This window comes from Hordeum vulgare, chromosome 1H, assembly GCF_904849725.1.
Source record: "Hordeum vulgare subsp. vulgare chromosome 1H, MorexV3_pseudomolecules_assembly, whole genome shotgun sequence".
Taxonomy (NCBI): Eukaryota; Viridiplantae; Streptophyta; class Magnoliopsida; order Poales; family Poaceae; genus Hordeum; species Hordeum vulgare.
Genome location: NC_058518.1, coordinates 314,486,393 through 314,496,144, shown reverse-complemented (window position 1 = coordinate 314,496,144; position 9,752 = coordinate 314,486,393). Strand labels below are relative to the sequence as shown.

Sequence of the window (9,752 nt, the reverse complement as noted above, 5' to 3'; positions counted from 1 at the left end):
CAATGTTCATCGTCGTGCACACAAGAGAACCTACAAGATACACCACATAGCCAAATTATATATTTTTCATTGAGATTAAACACATTAGATAGAATGAACCATACTACTAGTCTGCTAATTGGACCTAGGCAATAGCCCTTTCCGGAACTTCATGGCCTGAAACCGTTTAATGATAGCGTCATCATCAAGTCCTTTAAAAATCTCCTGCTCGGTGTAGCAAATCATCAAGTGATTAAACCATGTGTTATTCATATTGCTGTGCAATTTAGACTTGATAATCTTCATTACCGAGAAAGATCTTTCAACCGATGTCGTTGAGACCAGCAATAACAAAGCCAACTCCATGAGTCTGTAAACCAATGGGAAAACCAAATGCTTCTCAGTTTCGACCATCTTTGTCACCAAAGTTTCCAGATCTTTACAAGAAGAAAAGGCATCATGCCTTCGTACATAAAGAATGTAAATTTCAAGTTGGTCTCTTATAATTGCACGATCACCACTAGAAAAATCTCCATGATAAACTTGAGTTAAGCTAGCAAGCTTGTCAACATCAAACTTGGAGAATGAATTTTTTGGATGAAGACATGAGAAGGCCACTATTATATTTGAAGATGCTTCGTTAAAGCGATGATTCATCTCAGTGCATATCTTGTCAATGGCAACATAGAAGATCTCAACTCGATAGAAATGAAGATTAGTGTAAGTCACACGATCAAGCCTTGAACGACCTCGAACCGGTATTCGTTCATTCATATCAAGCACAGGAAAACCTTTGGCGACACAAAAGTGTTGGACTTCATCGAACAAGCTGTCCCAACCACTTTCTCTCATAGAGGCCAATCGAGTTTTGACATCATCAACTAGTTCAATGGCATTCACAATGTTGACATCTTTTCTTTGCAAGACTTGTGAGAGTTCATTTGTGATAGCAAGCAACCTTATCATAAGATGTAGCACAAAAGAAAATTTAAAACTCTTTATTATTTCTATCAAACCCGCCGCTTGAGATGGTCCACAACCTTCATCATTTACGTCACGAAGCACATATATGACTGACTTCCACATCTGACTCAAACGAAGCAAAGTTGTATGGTGTGAACCCCATCTAGTATACCCGGGTCTTTCTATATTTGTTTCTTGGTTCAAACCTGTTCCACTAAATATCTCACCGCTCTCAAGTCATTCTAAGATATTTTGACGACGTTCCTCTCTCAGTGAATCCCTTCTCTTGCAAGATACAGTAGTTGTGCTCACAATCAAGGATACATACTCAAACAAATCATGAATAGATGAGCAACAACTAGCAACTGAGACTACCACCAACTGTAAACGATGGGCAAAGCAATGCACATAAAAGGCATAAGGGTTCTCATCAAGAATTTTTCTTTTGCAAACCATTGAATTCACCTCTCATATTTGAAGCTCCATCATATCCCTGCCCTGGGAGCCTATGAATGGGTATCTTTTAATGACCAAGAATGTCAACAAGAGCTACCTTTAGTGCCTCTGATGTAGTCTCACTCATATGGTATATAGAGAGAAATCGTTCCACTGCCTTCCCTTTATCATTAACATACCTACACAAAATTCGGAACAAGGTTTAATAAAAGTATGAAACAACTATAAAATAACAACTAAAAAGAATAATTAACCACTACTAACCTTAACATTACCGCCATTTGCTCTTTGACGGATATATCACGTGATTCGTCGATAAGAACACATTGTAATTTATACTCTAATGGATATCACCCTCAGGTGAAGACGTCGTGTAATTAGCTGTAGTTGGTCTTTCCTGTGTATTGGTATAGGCAGAACAATAATACCAAGCATAGTGGGCTGCGGTGGTGTCATACCCGTAGGTTGAGTCCACATAACCAGTAGAAGGGACTCCACCTAGCAAGGGGTCGGTGCTGAATTCTAGTAGCTTGACCCAAGGGGCGCAGTTCCGCAGTTGCTGTGAGCAGTGCCGTTAGGGACGGCAAAATTGACAAAAATGACCCCTCGGGGGAAAGAACTCACAAAGTGAACCCTCACGTGAAAGATTTCACGCGTATGACCCTTTTGTGTGGCGTCCGACACCTAGGCGCCACACTACACTGTGTGACGCCTAAGCCGTCGGCGCCACACGCCCTAACCACCTGGCAGAGAGGGCCCATCCCCCAGGCAGTGTGATGCCTAAGCCTCAGGCGTCACACATTATAATGTGTGGCACCGAACGCTTAGGCGCCACATGTTGACTTATACAGCCACGGGCCAGCCCCCTCCCCACCCCTCCTCATTCCCCTGCCCCATTCAAACCGGCGGCGGCTGGCTCTACTCCAGGTCCGAATCCCCTCCCCCATCCCCTTCAGATCTGGTGATTTCTTCCGTGGATTGATCCCCCAAGGTTGGCTACGAGGTAATCTCTTCCGTTTCCCATCCCTCTATCCAAATGGAATTGGTTTTTGTTTGAAGATGAGTAGATGAGTAGATTGATATAAGTAGATGAGTAGATTGATATGAGTAGATTCATATGAGTAGTTAGGATATGAGTAGTTAGGATATGAGTAGCTTCATATGAGTACTTAGTATGAGTAGTTAGGATATGAGTAGATTGATATGAGTAGTTAGGATATGAGTAGTTAGGATATGAGTAGATTCATATGAGTAGTTAGGATATGAGTAATATGTAGATGAGTGGGTTAGTAGATGAGTATTTTTTTGAATATGAGTATTTTTTTTGTGATTTGTAGGATGGTGTGGCTTTTGAATGATGTTTATGACGTTGAACACCGGGCCTATTTGATGTCGGAGAAGCAAATGGTAAGTAGATCATATGATAAAAAATCATGTATTTAATAAGATGAAAATGTACTGATATCACTCACTCCTATCTGTTTGCAGGAGCTTATGCCCTTGAAGATCCGGTCTCACGGGGCATCGACTGTAATGCAGTACGATGAGCGGTACACACCATACATCGAGATGACATGACTCCTTCCATTCATTCAGCTTGTGAGTCGGTCAATGCCCAATCTGAACGCTGCGGCAGTCACTGCACTTATTGATCGGTGGAGGCCGGAGACACATAGTTTTCACCTCCGTACCAGAGAGATGACAATGACTCTTCAAGATATTTCCATGATCACCGCACTTCCGATCGAGGGGAAGCCTCTTTGTATGAGCACTGATTCCGAGGGATGGCGACAACAAATGGAGGCCTTTATTGGTATGTCGCCTCCAGAGCCGGAGGTAGAAGATGGAGGGTAGAAAGATAGAGTCCCAGCCGGCTCTCCTTTCACTTGGATTGCTGCCAACTTTTCTCATTGTCCTCAGGACGCAAATGACGAGGTGATCCAGACGTATGCTCGCGTGTACATGTGGTATGTCATCTCTAGGACTATCTTCGCTGACGGCACTGGCAAGAATGCTCCATGGATGTGGCTGAAAGCATTGATTGTTTTCGACAACAAGTTTAGTTGGGGCTCGGCCGCACTAGCTTACTTGTATCGGGACGTAATAAATTGTTAATAGTAAGTACTCTCTGTTATACTTTTCTGCTAAACTGATGCATGTTTGTTGTTACTTGTAGTTGGACGATGCTTGTCGCAGGTCCACAAAGGACGGTGGAGTTGGTGGTTGTATGCTCCTACTTTCGATATGGAGTTGGGAACGCCTTCCTGTTGGATGCCCTAAAACCTCAAAGTGGAATACCTGGGATGACCACGGCAACCCTGTACGGCTTCCTACCTGGGCTTACAAGTGGGACGTGGTATCGGAGGTGGCAAGCGAAGTGAATCTATTGTACAAGCAATGCACCAACGAGATGGATTCGCTTACCGCCGAGCAGGTATGGTTTCAGAGTTGACTTCCAGCTTTTGTTGTAAGTAAAATGAATTGTGCCTTTTATGTTGTGTTGTAGGTGGAATGGCAGCCATATGGTGCCGGGTCAAACTTTGGTGATGCACAAACGTTCGAGCTCAATCCAATATGCCTGCAGGAAAAACATCTTTGGCTAATGCGTTGTCCCCTTATATGCAATTGGGCGGTTGAGTTTCATCTCCCGCATCGTGTGATGCATCAATTTGGGTTGTTTCAGCCACACCCGCCGGAGTGGGTGGACACCGACACACAGCTTCACAGGTAACAAAATCATGCACAATAAAGACTACTGATGGGTTTTGTTTTTAGTGTTGAGCGAGCTATTGATGGGTTTTGTGCTTGGGTTGGTTTGTGCTTGCTTGACCCGTCCCTTGTTGGCTTGAACTTGGTTGGCTATGACCATGTTGGCTAGGACTTGGTTGGCTTGACCTGGAATCATTGTTTTTTGACTTCTTGTTTGGCTTTGTACACCTTCTTGTGTTGTGCCCTGTTACACTGCACTCTCCACAATGTGATCTCTCAGTAGGTTCTTGGAATTGGTTGTTCCCCATTTCTCTGCCACCACCATGGCCCGATCCATCCATGTATCCTCTAAAATGCTTTGTCTTTCATCTTCCTCGTTTCACAACCTTCCACTCCGGGTCAGGCCATAGTTGTACTCCATGATACTCCTACCATTGTGATTGGTCAAAGTATGGTTCAAATCTAGGAGCCCATGTAAGCTTCGTGGTCATGATCGAGAACTCGGACTCCCTCATGGTTAGTGGATGGTTGACGTCCACATTTGAACCGTTGGAGCGAGCGAGCATGCTTAACTGCAAGCCCGCTTCTACACCTGTCGACACGAAGGAAAAGGTATCCGCCGTCGAGGGATCTCCGGTGTCCGACGCCCCCTTCTACCGCTCCATCGTCGGTGCTCTCAAGTACCTCGCGCTAACGCGGCCGGATCTTCAATATGTGGTTCAGGAGGTGTGCCTTCACATGCACTCCCCAAGTCACACCCATTGGTCTTTGGTGCACCGCATCCTTCGGTATATCCGTGGCACCACGACTATGGGTCTCACCCTGACGACATCCTTTGACATCAGCCTTGTCGCCTACTCCGACGCCGACTGGGTTGGGTGTCCCGACACCTGGCACTCTACCTCTGGCTACTGCATCTACCTTGGCTCCCCACTGATCTCGTGGTCGTTCTAAGCGACAACCCACAGTTTCACGATCAAGCCCCGAGGCGGAGTACCGAGCTGTGGCTAACGCCGTCGCCGAGTGTTCCTGGCTTCTATAGTTGCTCTAGGAGTTGCTATGTGAGGTTCCCAAGGCCACGATTGTCTACTGCGACGATGTCTCCGCGGTCTACCTCTCTGCCAATCCTGTTCACCATCGTCGGACGAAGCACATTGAGCTTGACATCCACTTCATTCGGGAGCACGTTGCACTTGGTCGTGTTCGTGTTTTGCATGTACCCACCGATCAGCAGTTTGCCGATGTGATGACGAAGGGACTTCCTACCTCGACAATCGAGAGTTTCCGGTCCAGTCTTTTCGTCACTGGCGACGCTTCGACTGCGGGGGGGGGGGGGTGTTAAACATATTTGTACGTATGTAGGTCCGGGTTTGTACGTCGTACCTGTAGTGTCTATCTCCCCTCTGTATTTACCTCTTTCTTGGAAGACAACATACCGGTCGCACCCCTTGTACCTATATATGTGCCTGTTGCACGATCAATAAGATTTATCGATGTACAATTCCTTCTCTTCAAAACTAACAGTGAGGCCTAGCGAAGCCAGCCGGACGCGGGCGCATGGAAGGGAAAGGCGGAGCTACCTCGGCGAGCGGAGGCGGAGCCGGGTAGGCGTAGGCATGCGCAAGGGCGAGACAGGGCCGACTCGGAGAGGCGCCGACGGAGGCGAGGCGTGACCGAGACGGGGCCGGCTCGGAGGGTCTCCTGGTGGAGGCGGGGCGCAACTGAGACAGGGCCGGCTCGGAGGTGCAAGGCGGAGATGAGCTACAAGGACCGATACGGCGACACTGATTCGGTGATACGGTACGGCGATACGGGATACGATAGTTTCAAAAACAGCAATACGACGATACGACAAGCATATATAAATAATAATAACACTAGTACAAATGCCCGTGCGTTGCACCGGACAATAAAAAAGTACCCAACCTTCTTGTAGTGCCATTATGCAGCATTAATTGTAATAAATGTGTATAATAATGTAAATGTTTTCTATTACAGCCTTTTTGCAAGCTTGCGAATCAAAAGTACCCCGTCCGATTCAGTGAATAAGAATATGATTCTTTATTTATGTCAAATAAATGTTATAAGCTTGAATATGATGTGGTTTAATATTTTCCCAAAGGTACAAGTCATGAGAAACAAACAGTATTCCCAGAAGAGCAATATTTGCAACAAACAAACTCTAGTCAAGGAATGGCACAGGTGTGAAACACGAGCAAGAAATGTGGTCTGATTCGACAAGAACCCTCCAACTATCATCAAGTTAAACATAACCAGTGCTTCAGTCTCTTTCCCATGATTAGCTAGTGCAGACAACAATGCATTCCACGTACATGCCTCCTTCTCACATACAATCTGAAAGGCTCTCCTGCAACAGTCAAGCTTCCCATACTTCCCATACATGTCGATCAACGTCGTTTCCAAGAACGCTGTAGAGTCAGCCTCATGCCGAAAAACATATGCATGAACAACCGTCCCGACCGCAAGCCCCCCGGCACCATCCAAGTTTGCACAAGCCGAGAGCACGCTGACCAATGTGGCCTCCCCGAGCCGCCCGATGTTGTCCAACAAAAATCTCCTGAGGGCCTCAACAGCATCTGAGTGGCACCCATTCCTGGATAACCAAAGATGAGCGTCGTCCAAGACACCACATCCCTCACCACCATCCGCTCAAAGAATTCTCTAGCCGCAGCCACGTCTCCGACGAGGCATATCATATCAAGCCTGGCATTAGAGGAGACCAGATCCGGGCTGGCCATTTCGTCAAACACCTTAGATGCGTCACACCCGAGACGGCCAGCTCGACCATAGGAGCTGACCAGCGAGCATACAATGAAGCGATCAGCCATAAGCCCGCAGCGGAGACACTGCGCGTGGAAGGCCCTGGTGGCTGGTCCGGAGGCGGAGGCGAACCTAAGGATGGAAGGGAACGTGTGGCCGTTGGGGCGCGCCCCGGCGGCGAGCATGGCCGAGAAAAGGCGGAGGGTGGCGCATAGCGGGGTGATTATGGAAGCAGGGAGGCGGAGGTGGGCATGGATGAGGCAGTTGTAGGGGAAGGTGGCGGCGGCGTGGGAGGTGGAGAGCGTGCCGGAGGCGAGGAGGAGGGCATGGACTTGGAGGAGCCGGCGAGGGGCGGAGAAGTGCTTCTGGAGGAGGCGCTCGAGGACGGCAAGGAGTACGGGGAGCCCGTCCACATATGCGCCGCGACGCTCGCCGGCGCCCCGTCCTCAGCCAGATCGGATCCAAGGGGGCAGGAAAACTAAAAAAGAAAAAGCAAAACAGAGTGCAGAGGGAATCGAACCTGGGTCTTCAGCTAAGAAGAGCAAGACTCTCTCCATCCTGCTAGTCCTTCACTATGGATATAATATGGCGGCATAGGTTCAGATAATACGTGTGGGCCGGTGAAAGAAAAAACTGAATCGTTTTTGACTTACGGGTGGCATTGGTGGGCAATTTTGACCAACTTCAGAGGCAATTTCAATGACGTACGGACAGAAGTTATCCTTACTTTATTAGTAGGTAAAGATTATATAATTAATAAAAAGTAACATAATAAACTGTAAGATGAGATCAAGATATATACCACCGCACTGGTAGCCTGATTGCTTCCATATGCCGACTTTCTTTTCTTGTCTTGAATGGTCATCCAGGTTGGCTTGTAGCAGTAGCATACCAAATAATGAAATTAATATAAACTTCCTTGTTCTCAGCCTCCAACAAGTTCCAGCAAGTTTCAATTCTGAATTCTCAAATGGCCATAGCAATTCTATCCAACCAAGACAAACAAGCACCAGTGTTTGATCGAAGTATAGTACTACAATACACATAAGACTAGCCTGTGTTACGTTGGATGGATATGGATCCATTTACACGCTCGTAGCCTCGTGCGGAGCTAGCTATTGATTTTGTTGCGGCAAACAGACAAGAGATACTAGTTTACGTAGCCAGATCCATCAGTACAGCATCAAGCTTGGGGAATTTGTTAACCTTTCGGCGAGCCACAGATGGAGGCAGCGGCGGAGAGCAAGGGGGCAGAGGCAGCGACGGCGAGCCACAGATGACGGCAGCGGCGGCAGCAGCGATCCTGTGTCGTCCTCGATGGTTGGCTCGATCTGGACTGGTTGATAGAATGCAAGAAACTAGGTTCAGTGCTCGTGGGCTCGCCGTGTCCTAGACGTGTCGCATGTGTGTCCAACCCATATCGAGATTTTTTTTCCTTCTTTAAAAATCAGAAAAGAGGATACTCCTGGGATACTCGTATCTACTCCCTCCGTTACTAAATATAAGTCTTTCTAAAGTTTCAACTAATGAACTACATATGGATATATATAGACATACTTTAGAATATAGATTCATTCATTTTACTCCGTATGTAGACACCTAATGAAATATCTTAAAAGACTTATATTTAGGTACGGAGGGAGTACGATGTATCGGGCATATCGGAGTATCGGCAACTTCCGAAACGGCGATAAAGAGATTTCAGCCGTATCGGTGCTTCGTAGGAGATGAGGTCGCAACAGCGAGGGGCGGGCGCGGGCGTGTATTAGTTCTTCATGTTATCTTATGCCTCTATACAATGTTGCCTCGCCATCAAATCATCTTCGTATGGGACTGGTTTTTTTTCTCTCTTTTCTTTGAAGGTCCCATTGTCCGTAGCAAAGACCGAGTCGATTGAGTCTTTGAATATCTTGCTTTGAAGATCTTGCTCACTATCATTTCGGACAGAGGTTGCGATTTGTGGAGGTGGTTTGTTCGTGTTGTATCGGTGGTTGTTTTTTCTTTCTTTCTTTTCTTTTTAGTTCAATGGTTTTCGGCCTGGTTTTCCTCATAAATCGGGTCATTCTGTATTTGTTTTCCCTCTTAATGAAATCGGCAGAGCACCTGCCACGCAAGTCAAAACAGACCGAGTCGACCGACGGGAGTTTCCGCGTATGGACGACATATTCTTATGTTTGTAATCTCGAGAATGGAATTGATTTTGGCCCTGTTTGAATACTCTAACTCGGTTAAAGGTTAGAGTCAGATTCTAACCCGAGAAAAACCTTAAACTAACTCTAACTCTAACCTTAAACCCGAGAAAAACCTTAAACTAACTCTAACCAAACTAACCCGAGAAAAACCTTAAACCTTAAACCTGGTCCAATCATTTTACTACTTTAACCTGAATTTAGTGTGGTGAAGGTAGAGGGAAAAGTAACTTTTTTCTAGATCCCACCTAACTCTAACCCAAATAAGCACCTCTTGGATGGGTTAGTTTTTTTTGGATGGATTAGATGCATCTAACCAACTCTAACCCTCATGTTTGGATGTTTTGAGGTTAGTTTGGTCCAATCTAACCAACTCTAACTCTAACCCATGGATCCAAACAGGACCTTTGATTTGATTTTATCAACAGAACTGATGTATGCGGGAGTAGTTGACTTTTTTACTTTGATCTGATTTGTGCTATTGCTGAAATTTTTTTAATCCTTGACTGGTGAATTTGGACCCGGCGTAGATTCTTCCAGAATTCCTATCAATCTTGGATGCGGTCGTGCACGATGAAAATCCTGTTGGCTGCGGCAAATTTTTGGGATGGCAGCGGCGGAATAGTGTGCAACCCTAATTTTCTTGAACTCAATCCAGTCTCATACTGCCTGTTG

General features: G+C 46.2%; 2 pseudogenes; one reads left to right on the top strand and one right to left on the bottom strand.

Moving 5' to 3' along the window:
* Positions 1 to 2,675: 2,675 nt before the first annotated feature.
* LOC123410172 lies at positions 2,676 to 3,513 on the top strand (annotated as a pseudogene).
* Positions 3,514 to 6,177: 2,664 nt separating this feature from the next.
* LOC123398880 lies at positions 6,178 to 7,334 on the bottom strand (annotated as a pseudogene).
* Between the last annotated feature and the right edge of the window lie 2,418 nt (positions 7,335 to 9,752).